This window comes from Balaenoptera ricei, chromosome 10 (assembly GCF_028023285.1).
Source record: "Balaenoptera ricei isolate mBalRic1 chromosome 10, mBalRic1.hap2, whole genome shotgun sequence".
Classification (NCBI taxonomy): Eukaryota; Metazoa; Chordata; class Mammalia; order Artiodactyla; family Balaenopteridae; genus Balaenoptera; species Balaenoptera ricei.
In genome coordinates, this window is record NC_082648.1 from 67,493,487 (window position 1) to 67,519,149 (window position 25,663).

A 25,663-nucleotide genomic window follows, 5' to 3' on the forward strand; every position below is an offset into this window, starting at 1 on the left:
ATGTGGGTATGTTTTCATTCTCCAGCTAGTTCTAAGATCCTCTAAGGTAGACACAATTTTTTCTATTTTCCTGTGTTGTGAAGGATCATGTCCCTCACATTGTGCATGCTTAACAAATGCTTATGACTGACTTAACTGGCTGATACTGTGGTTTCCAACTGGGGCTATGTCAAACATAATAGTTTTATTTCAAATATGCTGCTTAGATTAAACTCCCCACAAATGCCTATCAGAGTTATTTTGAAAAGTTTTTGTTTTCTAATTATAAAGCTAATTTATTCTCCTTGCAAAATTATCAGGAAAAAAATTTTAAAATCTGAAGAAGAAAATAATGTCACATAATTCTATTACTCACAGATCTGTTAACAATCTGGTATACAGCATATCTTCCAGATTTTTTTCTTTGAATATACTCATGAATACATATACAGGTTTATTTAAAAAAAAAAAAAAACCCAAAAAAGTCACTTTATACCTAGAATCTAGTAGCTACCTTTTCATTTAGCAGTATATCATGGACATGTTCCCATGTCAAAGAATATAGGTGTGCAGTGCATGAATATCATTCTATGTATTTTTTTTCATCAATCTTCTTTTGGTGATTTTCATGTATCTTATAAATTTTCAATCATAAAAAATTGCACAGCTGAACATATTTGACTTACCTTTCTTAAGAAAATATTCCTAGAAATGGAATTGCATAACAGAAGTTTGAGCTCCAAGCATATCAGTAAATATTTATTGATCGATCATCAGACTATATGACTGATTACAGGGACACAACTATTTAGCTAATTTGGAATGGTTAATCTTTTAGCCATATGAAGATATATTACATAAGTTTTTTTTTTTTTTTTTTGGCTGTGTTTCTGTGCGAGGGCTTTCTCTATTTGTGGCAAGTGGGGGCCACTCTTCATCGCGGTGCGCGGGCCTCTCACTGTCGCGGCCTCTCCTGTTGCGGAGCACAAGCTCCAGACGCGCAGGCTCAGTAGTTGTGGCTCACGGGCCTACTTGCTCCGCGGCATGTGGGATCTTCCCAGACCAGGGCTCGAACCCGTGTCCCCTGCATTGGCAGGCAGATTCTCAACCGCTGCACCACCAGGGAAGCCCATAAGTATATTTTTGAAGTACTTCTAAGTAGCTCCACTGACAAGTATTTTGAAATATCAATAGTTACTTAGTAAAGAAACTTCTGAGAATCTTTGTGGTCTAAAGTTTTGGATAAACTCAATAAACTGTTAACTATCAAAGTCTTGATATCAGCATCTGCCAAGGGGAAATACCAAACCAAAGTTGTTTTTGTGGTAGGTATTAGCAGCAGTGTTAAGCATTAGTAATGTCCCTACCAGTGACAGAGTGATTCTTTATCATTGTAGTTTGGCTATCACATATCAGGGGAAGTGGTAAATTCATATTAGAAATTATAACCTTTCTTTGATAACTCAAGGATCTTGGGCAGATATTTTACCCTTAAGGGACTTTAACCTTAAGGGATCTTTTACCCTTAAGGGACTACCTAGTTAGCTGAATTTTAGAGAAAGCTTTTTGATAAACTTATGGTTAGACAAATTCATGAATTCTTGAAAGTATTATGTAAGGCAGTTAATCTAACAAAGTTGATACAGCATGGTGTTTAGGAACATGATGGACTTCAATATTTGACAACCTTGGGATGGAATTTCACTGTTTTCTCTGGGGCATGCAGCGACTTCTTTAAGCATTAGTCTTCTCATTTTAAATATGGAGATGATAATAATCTTAGAGTTGTTGAGAGGGTTAAATGTGGTAATGCAAGGTGCCTATCATATGGTAATTTGTTAAAAAATATCAGTCCTTCTTCTTCATAATCATAGTGATGCTCTACATCCAGCAGGTACTCATTAATGCTGTTGAAAAATGAGTGTTTAACCTCAAAATATTAACAATGACCACTAAAATTAATTCCATATTCATGTAGAATTCTGTATAATTTTGTGTGTAATCATATAAATATGCAGAACCACACTAATTTTATTGATTGTTAGAAATAAGCCTGAATTAGTAAAAAGTATGAATTAAAGATTTTTTAAAAAGTAAAGATAGTTACATTACTTTTAAATTCATTTAATAACTAAACTAAAAGGAGGGTTTTCAGTGAGTTCTTTGGGGAACATATTTTGTTGTAGACGCAAAACTAGTGTTTTTTCACTTATAGATTGTTAGTTATTGTATGCTATTAAAACTTCTTGAGGTACACGCACAAGTAATTTAAAACATTTCCCCCCACTGAAATCTCATTCTCTAAGAGAATCCCTTACTCAAGATTAAAGGCAAAATTTGTCAACTCAGATTTTTAAAAGTACAGGTTGACTTACTATGATATTTTTCCCTGTGTGTTTTATATATAAGGTGAATAAAGAAAAATGCGGGAAAAATAACCTCTTCTCTGAGACCATTTAGTTAATTTAAAACTTAACACTGAAAGTAATATTAGGTTGGAACTAAAATGTTGTAAAGCAATGTACTAGAGACCCTGGGGCAACTTCAATCTAATTTAACTAATAAATACTAAGCTCATATTATGAGTCCAGCATTGTGTTAGGAATACAAAGATGAATTTAATGTGGATGTTAATGCTGGGAGGTAATTTGGAGATAATTTAATACAAACCTCTCAAGAGACAGAGGAGAAAATTAAGGCCTCGGAGAGATGAAGTGGCTTTCCCATAGTCAATAGATAAGTAGCAGAGCCAAGAGGAGAATACTTCAAGTTTGGTATTCCTTGCGTAGCCTCACGCTCCCTGCCCCAAAGGTTTTACAAAAGATACTTGGTACAGTTTTTACATTGACTAGAGCTCTTGTGGTTGGGCAATTCCAACAAAGCAGGTCGGGAAAATTTCCATGATAGTCAGCATCTCAAAATAGCAGCAGGTCAGCGCAGCTTTGTTCCTAACTCTGCAAGAATGAAAGAAATTCTAATTATACAACTAGCTCTGGACAAATAGTCCCTCTCAACAAACATCTGGGTGCTTACTATGTGCCTTGCTCTGTGTTATATCCTAGGAATATAAAGTAGGCTGAAAACAGTTCTTATCTTTAAGAAACTAGTAGTTTATTAAACTACAGAAGAAACAAACACGTAAGGAGAGAATTTCAGTGACATTACACAGCCCAAACAAATGCCTAGAAAAATGCATCCCAACATTAAAAAATTATTATTTTAAAGAAGTTTCTTAGTTTTAAGGTGGTTTGGCCAGGGCACAAATACCCTAATCCTACTTCAACACTGTTCCATAAAGTTCTTGTGGCAGAAACAGATAAAAGAAACAAAGACAAAGTAAAGCAGAGTTCGCACTGTGACTCCTAACCTCAACGCAGAGGAATATGACATACTGACCTATTGTTTCAAGGGAGCAACTGTTTTTCTAATCTAGTTAGATTTAAATGGCCTTAGGCCAAAGCACCATCAAACACTTAAACCCACATTTATTCTGGTCACATGGAACAAAATTAAGTGTGAGACTGAGAGTGATCTAGCTGTTTAAGGTCCCTGACGTGCTGGGCCAGTCCCAGCTTTATGCTCTGATAGCTCTGGAAGGGAGAGAATCAGAGAGCCCTACTTCTAATATTTAACACTTGGAAATTCCACCCACTATCAAATATGGCCTGATCAGTGACTTTTTCTTTTCCTTTTTGTTTGGCCGCGAGGCACATGGGATCTTAGTTCCCCGACTAGGACCTGTGCCCCCTGCAGTGGAAGTGCAGAGGCTTAACCGCTGGATAGCCAGAGAAGTTCCTGATCAGTGACTTTAAACTGAATCAACTCCTCCTCTCTACTTGGACAGTTTGGTGCCCTTGAATAGGCATTATTTCCTCCCTTCTTCCTGTCAGATAATCTCCTCAAAAACTTCACCTGAATTTTATTTACAAAACTTTTTTTAATGTTAGGTTTGTATCAATCTGTTTCATTATACCCTATCACCTATTATGTTTATATATAAACATATAAACACCTAAGATACTTAGTCTAAGTTTGCTCTTCTAAGTCAACAGAAGATTTGAAAATTTCGACAGAGGAGCTGATCATCCATATAAGAGCTTTAAATAGTTTTAGATGGGTCATGAGAAGTGGCACAACCATTCTGAATGATTACAGTGCTTCAGTTCTACTGTAAACCCATTTTTATTTTTGAAACTCATTCGCCCAGTTAACCTTGGTATTGCCCAAGAAACAGTCTGACGGAATCTGATGATTATCTCTTAAGGAAGTATAGAGCTACATACAACAAAAAGCAACAACATAGCAACTTAAGTCCAGAAAGCTTTGCTTTTAATCTCATTTTTCCATAAACATGCTCAAAACCATAATACAAGGTGTTTGCTTTTTTAAGTTTATCACTTTTTTTTTAACCCCCAAATAAACTTCTTAATGCGTTTATTTTAAATTTGGCGGGGGGTGGGGTGGGGTAGGGAGGGGCGACATTTGAGTTTCCTCCCGAAGAAATGAGAAAAAAAAAAAAAAAAAAGTGTTGTGTGTCCCATTCCTTCTTCCATCTCCACCAGCCAAATAAGTATGTGCTGCGACGGCATTTCTGTTGCTCTGAAATGTTGAAATAGATACGGAAAAAAATGGCACCAAGCGTTCATGCCGAGCGAAGGCACGCAGTGGGCTCCAGAAACCTGGCAGGTGGAGCATCTCGCGTCTGGAGAGTCTCGCGAGGTGTCGTGAGACGAACTCGAGGCTCGCGGCTGTATAGGTTGCCGGGTGGACGCGGGTTGATGCGTCAAGACCTCCCTGGGCGGAGGGGCTGCGGGAGCACGCCTACGTTCTGTCCCGGAAGTTGTCCGGCGCTGGGACGCCTTCCTTCAGGCCTTTGTGCTTGCACGTGTCCCCCACGACCTGTCTGGGGCGCCTGATGTGGTCAAAGGAGTCGGCGGACAGGGTCTGGAGGTGCCCGGAGGGGGAAGGCCTGGCCGCCAGTGTGGGCCCTCAGGTCGGCTGTGAAGTCAGAAAGACTTGTCGATGGGCCTTCACGACAAACATGGGGGTGCCGACCACCTGGGACCCCTCTAACACGTGGCCCCGCTTCCTGTTCAGGACCCCTTAGATGGCACCAGCCCCTTGTTGCGAACACCGGATCTCCGCTCGCAGACGTGCTCCGCAGGCCGGGACTGGCGGTTAGCACGCGGCGTAGGGGCAGCGCCGTGATGCCCTGGACGGGTCCGCGCGCAGCCGTGGCACGCGGTATTCGAAGCGCACGCCCCGCTTGTGCTGCTCGGTGGCGCCCCTGCCTGGTGGCCACCTGGAAGCTGGCAGCCACGCTGTCCTGATCTTGTTGAGGTACTGCATGCTCTTGGTGACGTCGGGGAGGATGATGGGGCTGGCGCTGGCGGGTCCAAAGCACCACATCCTTCGGGCGTCGGCCGCGTCCCACTCGTACTTCTTGGTGACTTTGAGGCCTGCTCCTTGAATTCCTGGCGGGCAGACACCTCGACCTTGTCGGTCTCCTTGGCCAAGCAGTCGGGGAAGCGCCGCGCCTTCATGTGTAGCTGATGGTGCTTGTTGGAGGCCTTGGACAGGCACGGGTAAGTCTAGCACTTTTGAATGGCATCGGGCTCATAAATTTTTGTGTCAAACCTCAGTGGTTCCCCCCCCAAACCACATTTTTATACTCCCATGAAAATAAGCATTTAATTCGCTTGCTTTTCAGTTTACAATATGTAGGAGAGTTAATCCTTCGATTTAGGTATTCAGTTGAATTGAATACACATTGATTGCCTGCAGTGTGGCAGGCCCTCTGCCAGGTGTTGGGAATACAAAGGTGGGGAATTCATGGTGTGCAAGGGCAGATAGACCAGACAGCTATAATAAAATATTCATCAGAGTGCTATAGAAGCAGTAGGAGCACAGTGCTAAAAGAAGGCAGAACATGGAGGCATAATTCTTCCTGGCTGAAAGGGAGAGCGGTGCTAGAGGAAAGCAGCTGTTGGGCTCGTTGCCACTACAACACGGCGTCCAATTTCAGCTTCCCCCACAGTGCTTCTTGACATTCTGACTTTAGACCTTATCCAGCAGCTTCTTCCATTCCTTTCGCTGACTATTCCAACATTCACGATCCTTTATGTCATTCAACCCTTTTCATTTGTTTCGTTTTCCTTTGCTCCTTGCCCTCTTCCCTTACAGCAAACCACCAGGCTTCCTTGTTCACAGAGCAAATAATTTCTCACATGAACTCCCTCAACTTCCTACTGTTCTTCTCCATTTCCCCCAGCCCTGGTATTTCAAATGACACTTTTTTTTTTTGAGTGAATGCATGAATAAATAAACATATTAGGCACTATTTGTGCTAGATGCTGGGGATACACGTGTCAGTAAGTTAGGTTTCTCTCTGCCCTCCAGCCAGTCACAGTGTAGTGGATTCACATCTGTTACTCCCAACTATGCTTTACGCTTGAGTTCTAGACCCATGTAATCATTGCTTTTATGATATTCCCATCTGTTTGTCCTCCATGTGCCTCCAAAGTAACATGTCCAATACTGTATCCCCTTGCTCCCATGTTTGCTCTTCCTCCTGTTTTATCTGATTCAGTGAGTAACTGCATCATCTGTCTAATGGTTCAAGCTAGAAATGTGGTGTTCTAATTAATCACCAATAGCTATTTATACAATTCTCTTACTATCTCTCATTCCCTTTTTTCCACTCCCTCTGCCTTTGTCTTAGGACCCTTATTCATTATCTCTTGCTTGAATTTTTGAAATTGCCAGCCTGGTGGCAGTTACTTTTAATTCTTTCAGCTAATTCCTTGCGTATCAAGCTTTATATCTAATAACAAGCTTGTATAGCTACTTCCTGATTTTCCAGATTTAGGCTTTATTTATTTACCAGTCACTTTAAAAGATGAAGATTTAGCTCTTTTTTTCATCTTCTTCATACTTACTACACACAGGACTTCCTTCTGGACACTGAGTCTAGCAATATCATTATACTTTTATTCTAATTAAATCACTATTCAGTATTTACAGTATTATGGCTATGAAAATGTTAGTCACAACTGAGGTTTGTAAAATATCCATTATTGTGTTTCCTTTCTGCACAACTTTTTCCCCCTGGAGATAATTTCTACAACTTTTTGATCCCTTTGTTTTCTACTAAATTGAACCATATGAAATTGCCACTTTTATTAAATATTAGCATTATGTGATTCAAGGTAGAATGTTCTTTTTACTAATCCAAATTCAGTTCTCTATCAGTTATCCAAATTCCTCAGTACTTTTAGATAACTGAAATGTTCTGTAATTTTCAGCTTCTTGATACCTTCTGATGGATTAAGTTTCCTTTTCATTGTCGTGCTCCTGAAGAAATCTCTCCTGGAGTCTTCTGATTTGCCCTAATCTGGACTAGTTGTTAGCTAAACCAGGGAGACAACTACCATCCTAGGGCTTTTCTTCACTGGAATCCTGAGATCTGTCTCTTAATATACTGCAGCTTCCTATTTCTTGGTTTATTCCCTCATTTTGGAGGATCACATCTGCTGATAGCTTCCTGAGATAGAGTGCACAAAAGGTAAAGTTTTCAGATCTTGCCTGTTTAAAATATCTTTATTTGGCCCTCTCAACTAATTAGTTTGGTGTGCTATATCATTCTCCATTGAAAATATTTTTTTTAAAGAATTTTGAAGCTGTTGCTGTAACATCTTCTAGTGTCCAGGTTTGCTGTGAAGTCCAAAGCCATTCTGTTTCTTGATCCTTTGTTTCTGACCAGATATTTTCCCCCAGAACCTTTTCTTTTTCCTAATTTTCTGAAATTTTATGGTGTTGTACTTTGGTGGGTGTCTGTTTTCATCCACTGGACTGAAAACTTAGCGGACACTTGAATCTCACTGGCCTGGCCTGTGTTTTGTGTTCACCTCTAAACAGATCGTGGTGGACAGAAGGATGCTGTGCACTGATGGGCCAATTCTAGGTCATTTGTCCTTCCTTGGAACTGATAGCTGAGGTTGGGGGTACATGGACTGACAATACAGGAAGGGTGGCTTCCCAGGGAAAGCCAGGGTGTTGTTACTAAAAGAAACACAAAAGATTGGGCAGACAAAACTAGAGATGTCCACTATATAATGTAAACAAACTCTCTGTATTTGTAACTTTAAAAAAAAAAATTGTTCTATATCTTTATTTATTTATTTATGGCTGCACCACACGGCTTGTGGGATCTTAGTTCCCCGACCGGGGATTGAACCCGGGGCCCATGGCAGTGAAAGCACGGAGTCCTAACCACTGGACCACCAGGGAATTCCCTGTATGTGTAACTTGATGGAAGCCTAACATGTAATTGGGCTACTGAGTTTTGAATGACTGAATTTGCTGTGGTCCAAATGGTGTGAATGACTGGCATTGGTGGTATAGTGGTGAGCGTAGCTGCCTTCCAAATGGTCTGAATGGCATTCAGTGACTTACATTCAGCATACAGTACTAAGAATGCAAGCCATGATAGAGTGAAGTAGTTACTTATATTTTATAGAGAGCATATTAACTTTGACTTGTTTTTTCAGAAAATATTTTAAAATGTCTAATTAAGTGGATTCTGCAGATATAACTATAAATTTATCTCTTTCCCAAAAACCTGAAAATCAATGATCATTTACATAATGCTGGGTTACAGAGTGGCCAGGAGCCAAATTGTTTGTGTGAAAGAATTGCGACTATGTTCCCAGTTAAGGCCAGGAGCATGTTTACCACTGTCTCTTGCCAGGCCTTGTCTTTGCAAAGTCCTCGTACAACTAAAGGTTTGATGCCCTGTTATTTCTCTATATCATTAGGGAATGAAAGCTCATATTAAAAAGTTACAGGACATGCTCTGAGAACAGTAAACCTCACAGCCTACCAACAATCTTTATTAGAAATGCTGAGATGAAAGTAATGACCAAATTTGCATATAAATCTTGCATAAATACAAAAAAAATTACTCAAGTATTTATTATCTCCATTTTATAGCACATTTGCCTTTGTTTAGGTAGTACATAAATCCAAGAGGAAAACCTGGTGATTATCACTATAAAAAGCATTTATTGAAACTTCCTGTGATAGATACTTGAAACAATAGTGAACACGCATAAATGACATAAGTTAGTAAATGTTAAGGGTAAGCAAAGATAAAGTGCCTTTCACATTAGGGTTGCCAGATAAAACACAAGAGACTTCATTAAATTTGAATTTCAGATAAAAATAAGTAAATTCTTTAGAGTAAATATCTCCCTAGTATTTCACGGGAAATGCTTCTAGTAAAAACTTTGTTATTTATCTGACAATGTAATTTAACTGGGCATTCTGTATTTTTACTTGCTAAATCTGGAAAATCAACTATCCTAGCATAGTGACTTAATTTCACATAGGAACACAAAGATTATGAGAAGTTCTGTGTCTATGGAAGCTGTGGCTAGAAGGAATTTGCTGCCAAATTTTCAATTGGTTAGGCCATGTTCCCTTTAAATTCAGTTCAATTTAAGCAACATTTGCAGAGTATCTCCTACTCCCAGATGGAGACCTTGGTGCTGGATAATGTAGAGATGAATAAACTGTTTTCTCAAGAGAAGATGATTTCAGGCCTATAGGGGCAGGTGGTCCAGAAATAGTGTGTGAGGAGAAGAAAGCAATAATGCGATCTTTGAGCAAATGGGGATTTGAGCAAATGTGACTGTCAGGGAATAGTTGGGTGGATAAAATGATGTAACAGATGATGAGCAAGTAGAAACATCACTTTGAAAATATATAGCAGCAGATATTAATAATGTGCTACCTGAAAACTCTAGGTGGTTATAGCCATGATTTTTAGGCCTGCATCTAGAAAAGAACCTCTCAGGTATTTATTTACATAGCAGTAAGCCTGACAGTTTAGCCTAACTTAAGAGTTTCTTCACACCATGATCATAGTCTGAGAACCTTTTGCCTAAATTATCAATTTTGGGGTTTCAGTATGCTCTGCAACTTGACTCCAGCAATACTGGATAGCATTTATGAGGCACTGTTCTAAGTCTTTTCATGAATTAAATTATTTATTTCTCACAACAACTCTTTGGGGCGAGTGCAGCTGTTATTTCCATTTTATAGTTGAGGCAAATCAGGAGTAGGAAACTGATGTGCCTATCAGACCAAGTAGGGAATGTAAATGGGGCGGGGGGAGGCCAAGAGTAAGACAGTGAACGCAAGTGACAGCCTCAGAGTTGGGATGTAACAGGGAGACTGTGGAGAGCTGGGAAGCAGGTGACCTATCTCCAGCACTTTCTGGATGGCTCAGACTTGCCAAATCATCTATTTTTTCTTGAGAAGCTGGAAATCCAAAATTTAAGTGACATTTCCTAATTTTTGAATGCTAGAAACTAGTTTAAATTTACAACACTTAACTTATCAAACTAGAATTCGCTTCTGAGCAAATTTTGCCAGCAGTTTGTCATTTCTGCTTTAGATATATTTTGTTTTTACAAGCTAAAAAGAGTAAATTGTTTTTATCAAAATTGAAAATCGCTGAGCAAATCCTATTATGTAACACCAGCCTCAAATAAACATATTTTTGGACCTTAAGGCTAGGTTGGGGGCTTCCCTGGTGACACAGTGGTTAAGAATCCGCCTGCCAATGCAGGGCACATGGGTTGGATCCCTGGTCCGGGAAGATCCCACATGCCATGGAGCAGCTAAGCCCATGCACCATAAGTACTGAGCCTGTGCTCTAGAGCCTACGAGTCACAGCTGCTGAGCCCATGTGCCACAACTGCTGAAGCCCGCGTGCCTAGAGCCTTTGCTCCGCAACAAGAGAAGCCACCGCAATGAGAAGCCCGCGCACTGCAATGAAGAGTAGCCCCCGCTCGCCGCAACTAGAGAAAGCCTGCGCGCAGCAACAAAGACCCAGCGCAGCCAAAAAGAAATAAAGGTAAATTAAAAAAAAAAAAGACTAGGTTGTAGCAGTGTGTGATGATCAATATTAAACATGAAAATTGAGCAGCTAGTACTCAAAGAAAACAGCTGTTCCTTTTCTATAAAGTGGTATGTCTCAATTCAAAAAAAAATCACGATTCACCTTAAGAAATTAATTTGACATAACATGTACTCTTACAAATGTGTGTGATTATATATAAAAATATTTTCAAGAAAAAATATTCACTCTTACTACCTGTCATACATTCTGATACTTTTTATTCTATTCTATTCTATTTCATATTGTTTACTACATGCTGAATTGATTTCATAACCCACTAATAGGTCATGTCCAAGTTGAAAATCTCTGCAACAGAGAACAGTTTTTCCTTCATAAGGATAATATAACTCTTAGCACTGAGTGAAGTAAAACCTAAAAACTATCAAGGTAGCGTGTATCCAATTTCTGTTGTGAAAATTCTGGCAATGAGAGATACCCACACTTAGGTATAATCTAAATACTTCCTTTGCAGGTTAATTTTGTCTCCTTAAGGGAGTTAGGGCAGGACAACGACTTTTTAAAAACTCATTGAAGGCAAGCGAATACTACTTTCTGTATTCTCCCATAATGCCCAGGTCAAAGTTGTGGCTCAGTTAAAACTTGTTGCTTTGATTGAAAGAATATACTATGGCTATTGATACGTAGGTTATTGGTTCCTGGCTGATTATTAGAGTTTTCTGGAAAACTTTAAAAAAACACGGGATCTTATTCAGGAAAATTATATTTGTATTTGTCCTTTGACCCAGAAATTCTACTTATAGCAATCAGCTCTGGTGGCTAGTTGGTTAACAAACTAATGGTGATACCACCATTTTAATTATTATGCAACTATGAAAAGGAATGAGAGAGATCTCCATGATATATGGCTAAGGAAAAAAATCAAGGTGCATATATTTTTGCAAAGAGAAACACTGGTAGTATAAACAAGGAACTAAAATAGTTGTTATCCATAGGGTGATTTTGGAATAGAGTGGAGGGGAAAGGGAGAGATGAGGCTTAGAAATCTAAGTATGCTTTTTAATTTAATTTAGGTTTTAAATCATGTAAATATTTTATATATTAAAAACATAGAGTTAATTTAAAAAGAAAAATTCTAAAATTGAAAATAGAAACAAGTGAACCTTGACTGTGTATCAAATTGCTAACATAATTACACGGAGAAAAAAAATTTATTTCCAGTGAATTTTGAATGTAATACTCTATGCATCCTTAGTGAGATATAATCTAAGGACTAAGAGAACTATGAAGAAAACTTAAGGGACTTCCCTGGTGGCGCAGTGGTTAAGAATCTGCCTGCCAACATGGATGGATCTAGAGACTGTCATACAGAGTGAAGTAAGTCAGAAAGAGAAAAACAAATATCATATATTAACGCATATATGTGGAACCTAGAAAAATGGTACAGATGAACCGGTTTGCAGGGCAGAAATAGAGACACAAATGTAGAGAACAAACGTATGGACACCCAGGGGGGAAAGTGGCGGGGGAGGGGTGGTGGTGGTGTGATGAATTGGGAGACTGGGATTGACATATATACACTAATATGTATAAAATGGATAACTAATAAGAACCTGCTGTATAAAAAAATAAATAAAATTCAAAAATTCAAACAGAACAAAAAAAAAAGAATCCGCCTGCCAATGCAGGGGACACAGGTTCAAGCCCTGGTCCAGGAAGATCCCACATGCCGTGGAGCAACTAAGCCCGTGAGCCACAACTACTGAGCCTGCGCTCTAGAGCCCATGAGCCACAACTACTGAGCCCGCGAGCCACAACTACTGAAGCCCATGCGCCTAGAGCCCGTGCTCCTCAACAAGAGAAGCCACGGCAATGAGAAGCCTGCGAACCGCAGCAAAGAGCAGCCCACGCTCACCGCAACTAGAGAAAGCCCGCGCGCAGCAACGAAGACCCGATGCAGCCCAAAATAAATAAATAAATAAATAAATAAATTAAAACAACAAAAAAAGGAAACTTAAACATCACTTAGTGATTTTTGTCATTGGTAGTTGTAATTGGTATTATGTATTTTAACCATTATTGCATATTTTTGGGAAAAAATAAATGTTTAGGGTGATAAGATTTTTGTTTAAGGACACATGAGTATGAAATCAAAGAAGTTAAGAAAAAATCCCTATAAAGTTAAATTTGAATTGTAAATATTGATATTAACTCATTTTGAACATATGTATGTCCTATCTCTCTTTCCTGAAAGGGTCTAGAAACAGTGACACCTCTGTAATGCCCAGATTCTTTTTATGTTTGTTTGTTTAAATATTTATTTATTTTTTGTTTATTTATTTAGACTGCGCTGGGTCTTAGTTGTGGCATGTGGGATCTTTGTTGCGCATGTGGGTTCTTAGTTGCAGCATGCATGCGGGATCTAGTTTCCCAACCAGGGATCAAACCCAGGCCTCCTGAGTTGGGAGCTTGGAGTCTTACCCACTGGACCACGAGGGAAGTCCCTGTAATGCCTAGATTCTTGATTATCAAATTCCCTAAAAGGAACCAGATTCACTTAAAAAATGGCTGATTCCAAGTTAAGTCTGAGGAAGTTAGGTAAAAGTTGAACTTGCAATATCTTGTGCCAGAAAGCAAGAAAGTCCTCAGCTATCGGAGCCATCTTGAAGTAGCTTCTGTTGATCAAATTGGAACAAAATAAACATCCCAAAAGAATAACTAAATGATTATAAAATGTAAAATAAATCAAAAACTATTAGTTTTGAAGAGAGAAAGAGAGAGAGAGAGAAAAACACCTTACTTTGGAAATAAGTAAGACATTATCGGTCTTTTTTGAAGGCACTGTTGAAACCAGTTAATGTGTGAAAGCTCCCCCACCCATTTTTTTTTTTTTTTTTTTTTTTTTTTTTTTTTTAAATTGAGTTAGCAGTTTTTTTTTTTTTGTTTTTTTTTTTTATTTATTTATTTATTTATTTATTTATTTATCTACTTTTGGCTGTGTTGGGTCTTCGGTTCGTGCGAGGGCTTTCTCCAGTTGCGGCAAGCGGGGGCCACTCTTCATCGCGGTGCGGGGACCGCTCTTCATCGCGGTGCGCGGGCCTTTCACTATCGCGGCCCCTCCCGTTGCGGGGCACAGGCTCCAGACGCGCAGGCTCAGCAGTTGTGGCCCACGGGCCCAGCCACTCCGTGGCATGTGGGATCTTCCCAGACCAGGGCTCGAACCCGTGTCCCCCGCACTAGCAGGCAGACTCTCAACCACTGCGCCACCAGGGAAGCCCCCCACCCATTTTTTTAACAAAAGAATGCCAACTCATCAATATGGAAGAAATAATAGAATTAGAAAAAGCACCGTTTGGAACTCCTAGTGGAAATTGATTCAGACAAAGATCATCAATAGAAGCCAAAATACATTAGGTGAGAGATTAATGGGGAGGAGGATATTTGTGTAGTGTCCAGGTATCACTCCATAGATTACTTGTTAATTGCAAAGGGTAAAAACCTTACCTTTGCAATGGAGATACCTGATCACCTAACATAGCTATCAAACCTAGTATCACTGACAGACAAGCTGAATTATGTGGTTCCAGGTGTGGTCATAGGATTATAGTGTCAGTATGAATTACTTGTGTCAAAAATGTTTAAACTAAATTTAATCAAGTTTTTAGATCCAGTTTCTAGTTTACAGGGAAAAGGAGAATAGACAAAGAGCAAGTTTAATGACACCAGAAGGCAGGTCAGATTGCCAAAAGGCCATTTTTTTAATGTGTAGCTACCCAAGGGTTTGATCAGAGAAGCCTGAAAGACCTTTTAGTTTTGAAGACAGATTAAGCAGGGATTGCTTCCCTCAGCTTTTATTGAAAACCCTGTTCCTTCATAAGGATAACATGCTGAAGCTGCTGGTCTAGGCGTTTAATCCAATATAAAGGAATATTTCTTATGTTATACAAAAGAACAACTCCAATTTCAACATGAGGAAGCAATTCAAATTTGAGAAACATTGAGCTCTACCTAGAATTGAAGACCTTTTTCTAAATAAAAGAAGAAACTGTTTCTGTCTAAATATGAGCATTTTAAAAAACATCTTTATTGGAGTATTATTGCTTTACAATGGTGTGTTAGTTTCTGCTTTATAACAAAGTGAATCAGCTATACATATACATATATCCCCATATCTCCTCCCTCTTGCGTCTCCCTCCCACCCTCCCTATCCCACCCATCTAGGTGGTCACAAAGCACTGAGCTGATCTCCCTGTGCTATGTGGCTTCTTCCCACTAGCTATCTGTTTTACATTTGGTAGTATATGTAAGTCCATGCCACTCTCTCACTTCGTCCCAGCTTACCCTTCCCCCTCCCCGTGTCCTCAAGTCCATCCTCTATGCCTGCGTCTTTATTCCTGTCCTGCCCCTAGGTTCTTCTAAATATGGGCATTTTGATTGCTTAGTTCCACTGAGCCCTTTTTGCTGCTTGCTACATTAAGTTCTCATTGAATGTGCACTTGCCTTCTTTGCAGTGAAAGCATATTAATCCCTAACATGATTTTTAAAATGTTCTTTAGACCTCTAACTGGATCATTTCTTGTTGATGCTGTTACACTGCTGTGACATTTTGGACTCACTGAATGGCACTGAAAATCAACTTTTTAAAAATTATAATAAAGCTTAGGTGAAATAGCAGAGAAGCATCTGATTCCTTCCTTCCCCACAAAATGGAGAGAGATTAGACTAAGGGCTCTCCTTGGTTCATTGGACAGAGATTGGGGAGATGGCAGAGCAGCTACATCCTGTTTTTGAGCAAGGAGAAAATTCAGGCTCACCCTTTTAGAGCTGCCAGGCAGCATAGCTTCTGAGCAGAACTGCCCTATTTTTGCCACTGGCAACTCCACCCTTGCTGTACCCAGAAACACCCTCCAGTTTCCCCTCTTTTTAAACTATGCCATTTTCTTCCCCTACTGGTTAGCACACATCATTACTACTGTTAAATAACAAATAAGTTTTCTTGTATAATTTGGAGAAATCAATTTATAGTCTTGCCACATTCATGTTAAATCTTAGGTAGCATTTCTATCTCGTAGTGAGAACAAGAACTAGGCTAACAGTAGAAAAATGATTAATGTGTACGTGAATAGAGCACCTTAGAGTCTTACAGTAATGCATGCTTATGGTCTAAGTTAATAGTTCCCAGTATGTAATCTCTAGACTTGCAGCATCAGCATCATCTGGGAACTGGTTAAAATTGTGAATTTTGGGGCCCAAAACTTACTGAATCAGAAACTCTTGGGATAGAGCCCAAGAATCTGTGTCTTAACAAACACTCCAGGTAACTCCTTATGCATACTGAAATTTGGGAACCACTCTAAGCCATGAGATTCCCTGTATTCTTTTAAGTCAGCAAACCTGTTTAAATACCTTCTATGTACTCTGATCCATAAAAAATAATATAACAATCTTTGTTCAGAGGGTGGTAATATGGAACATAGGGAGAACAGAGTTTACACAGAAAGCTGTAACAGGCACTTACTATAACCTGTCTTCCCATCTTCCGGGTGTCCCCAGCTTAGGGTCTGTGGGTATGAGTGAGTGAACCATTTTAACCAAAGGTGAAGAGGCTAAATTGACATATGTATTTGTAGCAATGGGCAGACAGCTCCTGATGTGGTTGAAGACAAAGAGTGAGTCCTCAGACTCAGAGTATAAAAAGAAGATCCCATTCTATTTTATATTGAGAAAAAATAACTAATAAAGAAAATTGCAAAATCGTGGGAGAGATGGTAGGATAACTGGGATGATCTGGTTTGAAGGGAAAATTTAAATTATGCACTGTCTGTGTAAACAACATTATCTAACCTTAGCCTGTTGACTCAGCTGGTTAGAGTTCTGTCACAGTTTCAGTTCCCTACAGAGCCTGATAAATTATTCCTGTTCTTGGCCACAATCAACATCCCGCAATTCAAAGCATCAAATAAAGGTGGCATGGGGCATTGGGAGGATTGTAGATCATCACACATTCCTACTCCCGGGCGAACACCTGAAGACTACTGAAGGTGGGCGGTAGCACCATCTTTGTAGTAGGTAGTAGATGATAAATGGTAAATTTCTCAAATTCTTTCCCAAAGCTTTAATTGGTACAAAGAGTTTTTTTTTCTTTCCAGGCAAATTTACCTTTATGAAGAAAGATCATAATAACTTCTCAAGGAAAGTTAGTAACATTTCACTTGGTGCTATTATAATTTTTATGTTAATGTATAAAATGTCTCATTTGGTGAAATTAGTTCATTAAAATATTTGTATGAGCACATGGACATGTATTTTTCTATGCACATTAACTAGATCTTGAAGATATTTTTAAAAATTTAGAGGTTAATCTCCTGCATCCTGGGACTTCCCTCGTAGTCGAGTGGCTAAGACTCCCTGCTCCCAATGCAGGTGGCCCAGGTTTGATCCCTGTTCAGGGAACTAGATCCCACATGCTGCAACTAAGGGTTCGCATGCCGCAACTAAAGATCCCATATACCACAACTAAAGATCCTGCATGCCTCAACTAAAAAAAGATCTAGCATGCCTCAACTAAAAAAATATCTGGCATGCTTCAACTAAAGATCCTGCATGCCGCAACTAAGACCCAGTGTAGCCAAATAAATAAATAAATTAATAAAAAAACCTCCTGCATTATAAGGAGACAGAAATTGCCTAATTTTTAAATATAGCAGACTACATCCTCTAACACTAGCTAAGGATGCCTCAGTGTTTCCATGCAGAACTTGTTCCTAACTCAGCCTTAGGAAAATGCCTTAAGGTAAAACTTGAACACTACATGTGTCTCTCAGCCAATTGTTTTATAAAGTTTCTGAGTTTAAGGTTACCATAAATGTGGACAGTGTGGTGGAATGTTGATATGCTTGGTTTTTCCCTGCATCTAGTGTTTGAACAAATAGGAAGTTTATAGTGGACATAATAATAATACTGAATGTCAGTGGCAAAAAATTTTTTTTCTTTGTGTTTTCCTATCATTACTCAATACCAAGAACTTCTCCTACCTGCTTTAAGAAAAAACCCAAAAGATTGCTTTTTTTTTTCTTTTTAAATCATGTTTAATGAAATAAAAGCCGGATATCCGAATACACATAGATACTTCCACAAGCTGATGGCTGGGTGCTTTGATCTTGGGCTACCTCCGTGGAAATATGCCATGCTCTGTGTATGAGGATAATGTTATTGTCAACTATCATTAAGACTGCTTTTCTAGTAAAGGAGTAAATAATTATATGGAAATCAGAACTTACAAAATATATTTTAAAAAATCTTATAATCCATTAAATAGACTTGGCTCTCTGGTTGAAAAATAACCAACAAAAAGGATTTTGTTTGTTTCTGTTTAAAGTATTATAAGACACTTACAAAGGATCATTTTGAAATCTAATAAACAGAATACTTTAGTTAAGGTATCAATATCCTCCACTATAGGGTGGGAAGGAAATAGGGAAGATAAATTTTGGATTAACCAGTTTACCAAGATAAATTAGACTCTTCTGGAAACCAAGGATTGCAGCCTCACATGTCTGCAGGAACCGGGCAAGGTTACATGGATGAAGCAGACTGTGTATAGCATGGAGACAACCTTGAACTGAAGAGCCAAGCAGCACTTAGCTCAATCCATGTAGTAACAGGAGTCCAATTCCAGAGCTTTTGTTTGTCGAGACAAACTCCTAATGAGGTTTTTACAAAATCTCCAAATTATTTAATGCTGGGAGTTAAGTAAGTTTTAAAAATAATCGTGTTTGTTAAACAAATCTATCTGGTGGATAGATTTGCCCTGTGATCCACCAGTTTGTGATCCTTCATTTTAACCCTAAATTGTGGTATTCTCATGTTTCCCTGCTGCATAAAACATTGAATGCCAGATGTAGATGATCACATGTTATTGTAAAAATAAGGAAAAGACTCACAACTACTTAATATTTGTTGAATATTTATTAGGAAAACTAATACAATTTGTTAATTTTGGGTGAAGGCTTCACCAGTTATCAACACACACACACCCATTGGCATGTGAACTTGTTTCCACTTAATGAGTGAGATAGGAATGTTAATTTTACTGATCCAACACCACTGACTCACTGGGAAAAAAAAAAAAAAGCCCTCTCTCTTTCTCATTACATGCACACATGCACACACACACAGGCACTGTGTAGCATGTATGCATTGGTAGAAGTCACTGTATAATTGCAAATCTGAGGGCCAGGGTCCATATCTCTACAGATAAAAATCTAATTTATCTTCAGTCTAATATATCTTCAGTGCTGGGTGTCTAGTAAAGCATATGTAAGCATTGAATGATTAGAGTTTCCAGAACTTATTAGAGCAGGCCATTTGAAAGTGACAGAAATCTTGACTTTACAGTTCTTCTTTTCATTGAACTTTTAACACATGCTAACACAATGTGGATCATTAGTAGAAACAGGCAGTCCTTGCCATGAATTGAAGAGACGCATGCTGAGAAAAAGATAAAGAATAGTGAGTTTCATTTTTTTTTAATGGATAGTTTAGAATTGTCATCATATCAGGTGCCTATTATTTGTGTTAGAGGGTATACATTTTTTAAGTCAGCTTTTTAAATTTAAGTATAATGCATACATACAGAAAGTGCACAAATCATTAAATAGCTTAATGTATTGTTTTCAAAGAACCAAGCTTTAAACCTTTTGGAATGACTTGACAATCCATTTTTGCATATTTGGTCAGTTCTGAAATACACCAATATGCTTCTGAAAATAACATTATCCCTAACTTGTGCCTTTTTTTTGCCCTTAACCTTTCGGTTAAACTTTAGATCACTTGTTTCTGTAGAGCATCCATTACCTATAGTCTTTTCATCACACAGCACTAAGGCTATGTCTTGAGCAAATTCATTAGTATTACTTCTGGATTACACATTGGAGTTACAAGATAAACATTCTCTAATATGACACATCTTTTAAAAAGAAAGACAAAAATAGTCCTTAAGAAGGGGTTTTGGTCACAGTACATAAAAACATATAAAATCAATAGGTACTTTCATCCTTTTAAAAAGATAACAACTCTTTTTTTTTTTCAGATGAACATTCTTGCAGAGAAAAGTAAGAAGAAGGCACATTAAAAAATTTTCATTATTAGAATCACAGCCTATTATAGATTCATCTAAGCAATTTTACTATAAACACATACCTATAAACATATAATGTCTCTTGAATGAATAGTTAAAGCAGGTCATATATCATAATTAAAACAAAGATAAACATGTGGTAACCTAGAAACATGATTAAAAATTTTATTATCTTACATAATCAAAGCATCATTTAAGTAGGTGAGCCAAAATTATAACATATAACTAACTCTATTAATCCATAAATTCAGAGGAAAGTTCACTGTCTTCTCATGGTAAGAATGCTATGTTGGGGTTCCCTGGTGGCGCAGTGGTTAAGAATCCGCCTGCCAGTGCAAGGGACACGGGTTCAAGCCCTGGTCCGGGAAGATCCCACATGCCACAGAGCAACTAAGCCCGTGTGCCACAACTACTGAGCCTGTGCTCTAGAGCCCGCAAGCCACAACTACTGAGCCCGCATGCCACGACTACTGAAGCCCATGCGCCTAGAGCCTGTGCTCTGCAACAAGAGAAGCCACCGCAATGAGAAGCCCGCGCACCGCAATGAAGAGTAGCCCCCGCACCGCAATGAAGAGTAGCCCCCGCTCACCGCAACTAGAGAAAGCCCACGTGCAGCAACAAAGACCCAACGCAGCCAAAAATAAAATTTAAAAAAAAGAATGCTATGTCACTCTTTAGTTGGAGTTTTTAACTGATTACTTACACAAAGTTACCCTACTATGATAGAGTTTTCAAATTGATGTGAAAGATATTCTGGATCTTTTTCAGAATGATGGTGTAAAGTAGGCTATCTGTAATTATAATTAAGGGAAACAGCCCAAGTTTGGAATGTTTTCTTTCATCTTCGCATATATAATGTGCATTTTACAGAACCTCAGGCCTTTGCATCTGGAAATTGTTGATTAAAGTAAATCATGTAGTCTAATCGGAAGATTCCAATAAAGTAGGATTTTGTTCACTAATTCAGAAAAAGTCTGGCCTATTGCACAAAAGTGCCAAGGAAAAACTCTTTACACAGCGACCCCCAAATAAAACTCTACTGATGTTTTGTTTGTGACTATATGATTAGCAGAGAGTTTTAAGTATTTATTGACCTAGTCTTGCCTTTAAGTATATGAACACTCAATGACTTGGTCCACTTCAGTAGACGTTGTGTTAGGTACTGAGGATTTGAAGATGAACTTTCACGTTTGAGAAATTTAATATCTTGTAAGGGGGACAGACACATAAACCCATAATCTCAGTATGATACTGTAAATGTTAAGTAGGGAGCAGGCACAGAATGCCGTTTGAACACAGAGAAACTATATGGACTATGGTTTTCAGGAATGTTCATCTCAAGGTAGGGTATCCAGTTAGGAGACAGTTGAAGTATACCCTACACAAAAGATGATGAGGACCTGAATTAGGGCAGCAGTTTTTGGGGTGGGAAGAAGGGGGTGGAGTCAAGCAATATATAGGAAATAAAAGGCAGGATTTGATGATTAGGAGAAATAGAGGTAGAGACATAATAGATAGGTACATGCATATTATATACACACACACACATACATACATACATGCATGCATAGACAGAGGCAGAGAGAGATGATAGATAGGTTTCTGGCTTAGATAAAGGTGCTATTAATTGAGACTGGCAATACAGGAGAAAAGCCAGTTTTGGAGGAAAATACTATATTGATTGGGGCAAGAAGAAGTGGGAGATGAAGTGGGAAGTTGAAGTTGGGGTACCTGTGGCACATCATAGTAGATATGTCAAATGTGCAGTTTGATATAAGAGTCTGAAGCATGCTTAAAGGTGAAGTGCTATCCTAGCTTCAGCATGTTACTTCTCATGTTTTACTTTATTTGCTAGTTTTCAAATGTCATAAAAAATATTGAATAAAGTTACTACTGGAAGATATATTTGAGACCTAGTAAAGTAAGAGGATAATAAATGCGTCCCGTGGTGACATTCTGAACCTTACTATCATCCTGATCATTCTATGTCCAACATCTTAAATACCCCTACATACTTTAATTCATCACTGAATGCTACCACCTGCTCGGCTTCACCAAAACCAACCATGTTCTCATTCAAAGGAAGGATTTGAGAGCTTAATATCAAATCCCACTTTAAGTTCACCTGCAGTCTTGCCTTTCCCCTTAGTTTTAGTAACGGTTCCTAATCACATTGGCTCATGACTGAGTCATACTTCTATGGTTAACCCAAGCTGCACTCCAAGACCTCCAGCATTGCCTTACTCCCATCAATGCTTCCAGGTACTGGAGCCTATTCTAGACCTCATTCTTGGGTGCCTGCTGCAGAACTACCCTGATTCAGGGTGGCACCCTCGTGCCTGGGCCCGCTGCCTCAATGTTGAATTTTATTGTTTATGGAGCCCAGACTCACACTTCTTCTCAGAAATAACCTTAACAAGATTTCCCTTTGGTGAATCCCACCCCCTCATCTTTTCCGTCAGCCCAGGTGGTTACTGTGAATACTGTATGCTATTCTCCAAGAGGCTTCAGACAATCAGTGCTTTGCATTCCCTTAACTCCAGCGCTCCAGTGATTGTCTCAGAAATGGTGTATGTCCCAAGCAGAGGCAATGCAACATGCTTCCCCCTGCATTCATGTGTGCGAATTTTCCTGCTGCATGACTAACAAAACATGTAGCCTTGGGAAGTGTTGGTGGGCTGAGAATGGAGTCATCCAAAGGGAAAGATGAAAAGACTACAACCCGATATTAATATTTGGGCCCTGCATTCAGCTGCTTCTGTAGTCAAATCTAAACCTGGCCTGCTTAGTTATATTATTTTTTAAGAGAACTTGTGTTGGGGCTGTTACCTTTAATTGAAAAATAATCTTACTTGATTCGTAATTTATTCACTCAATAAATAATCATCGAGGATGCACAATATTGGGGAATTGGCTAGGTGTTGTGGATGTGGAAGAGAATACATCAGAGAAAGTCCCTGACCTCATGGAGCTCACAGTTAGCTGGAGGACCACTGTTAGATTTCCATGACGCTGAGTTCATGCTTACCTGGACTTTTCCTGCTACCTGTTGACAGATACCTTTTATTCTGGGCTTTGCTTGCGGGCCTCCCAGAGGGCCTCTAACATTGAGTATGCAAAGAATTCATTCTCTTGTCTGGAGACCTTCATAGCTATGGGTCATCAGCTATATGGACCATCTCACTTTAGCAGGTCTCTCTAGACTCTGGGTCTCAACTATTGCCTGTCTGACCTATACCACTGCTATCTTAGCTTCAGTATGTTATTTCTTATGTTTTAATTTATTTGCTTATTTTCAGATGTCATTAGAAATAAGGATTGAATAACTTTTAGGAGTCAGATGGTGAGAAGGAATAGGAGGACCTCTTGTGCATTAGGAAAAGTTAGGTGCATATTCGTTTACCATACATGTCTTCTTTCAAAGAAGCATTTCAGAGCCACTTTGGTAGAAGAAAATGAATAACAATAATCATAATTTAAATTGATCACATAATCGTTTGTTCTCCTTCCTTCCTCCCTCCCTTCCCTCCTTCCTTCTGTACCTCCCTCTCTCCTTCCCTCCTTCTCTTATTTCCTTCCTTCAAAATATGTTTATGAAACTAATTCTTGGTACTGTTTTGGGGAATAAGGTACAGCTTTAAACCCACAAAATCTTTGCCCTTATGAAACTTGAATTCTAATCTAATAAGGCATTGAGTTCAGAACTTTTACATGTAATTCCATTTTAACTATACAATAATTCATTTTTACCAGTAAGGAAATGGAGTCTAAGGTATATGATTATGTAATTTGTCCTAGATCAGAGCAAAGGCAGAGACAGGATTCTGACTTAGGTGTGTCTGACACTAAAGCCCATGTTTGCAGCAGAAGAAATCAAACTAAGCACTTAAGTGCTATGAAGAAAAATAGAGCAAAGTATATGGGATACAGAGTGATGGGCCCAGGAAAGTTCTAGATTCAGAGGTAGAACAGAGATCTGAATTAGGCCATGCAGAAACCCAAGGGAAGGTAGGCAGAGGGAACAGGATATGGGGCAGGAGCATGCTGGAGTTGTCTAAGGCTCGCAAGGAGGGCAGTGCAAAGAAGGGGAGGGTTGCAGAAGAGGAGGTCACAGGGACAGACAGAGACCTGATGATGGAGCATCTTATGTACCATAGCAAGGACTTAGGGTTTAGATGATACTCGTCACTGCTCTAGTTCTAAAATGCAGTTCTTTCTGTTCAAGATTCAGAGGGTTGAGAAAAAATGAATCAGAGATAGGACTTTGAGAGCACAGGGAGTGAATAAAACAGATGAGATAACAATGCTCAGGCTCTGGCCAAACTCACATCCCACAAGTGTAACCACACCCTGCTTGCATTTCATGTCTATCTTTGAACTGGAGTTGAGCAGAATGGGAGTGTAAGAATTGTGTTCTGATCTCTTTCCACTCTGTGCCTGGGCAGAGAAAAAGGAAGATCGGCACAAGTGGGTGTGAGATCAGAGGAGAATTATGCAGCTGATACTCTGTTTAAAAGGAATTCCAGTGTTCACCCCCACTCCAGAATATCAGTGGGCATTTCTGCCAACACAAAGGCTGATACTGCAGTGTTATACTGATTTGCTGTCTATTTTATCAGGAACTACATTTGTATAGCTCTGCATAACTCAAAGGTATAAGTCAAGCAGAAGACCCTGTATAATGTAATTTGTAAACATGTTCTTATCTTACAGTTTAAAGTAAATCTCTCTGAAAGTATTAGATAATTTATGCTGCTTAGAAAAATCTTCACTATTTGTTTTAAATAATTAGGTCTAAGAGTGATTTTCTTTCTTCTACATTTTCTTTGTTGAATGGGAATTCATTCTCTAGGGAAAAAAGAAACTTTCTTAAAATAAGAAAGACATCATACTTATTTTGTATGAAAAATGTTTGATATTAGAGTTGGATGAAAGTGAATGACAATACTCAAATATTTGGGGTTGGCAGAACAGAAGAATAGAAGAGAATAGAATGAAGTATTTTGAGAGCTTATTCTTTAAATCATCTCTGATTTTCTTTATAACATGAGAAAATTAAGGTTGGAGAAGTTCAGCTTAAGTTTGTCTTCCAAACTTTAAGTAACTTGTTCTTTCTGTTTTAACTTTTAGTTATCCCTGGTCTTGTCAAAGGTAGTCATTTTTATTATAATTGTATTTCTGTAGATGCCCATGAATATTATGGTGGAGAATGCCTTACATGGGATTGATGATAGTATTTTGGGGAGAGTTTGCCAGCTATTTCTTTAATATATAGCTATATCTCTATACTTATATCCATGTCTATGTTTATGTCTGTATTTTTAAAAATGTAATCCATAGGAAAAAATGTATTTTGTGTAGGGACCCAGCACATACACACACACACAACTAAAACAAAAGTTTTCTTTTTTCCCTTTACTTCTCTACTCTTCAGCTCTATTTTTTCTGTTTAATTAAAAAGTCTAGTCCCAACCCACTGAAATGATTTTACAACCCACTTATGGGTCTCAATGCACAGTTAGAAAAGGCATGATTTTGAAAAAAAGTACCATTGGCTTATGATGAAAATCCATAATTGCTATAAAAGGAAGCTAAGGATTATTTTGGGATCACATTCCTAG

At 38.7% G+C, this 25,663-nt stretch overlaps 1 pseudogene; it reads right to left on the bottom strand.

Moving 5' to 3' along the window:
* Positions 1-3,253: 3,253 nt before the first annotated feature.
* On the bottom strand, positions 3,254-22,110 carry LOC132373774 (elongation factor 2-like; annotated as a pseudogene).
* Positions 22,111-25,663: the final 3,553 nt, after the last annotated feature.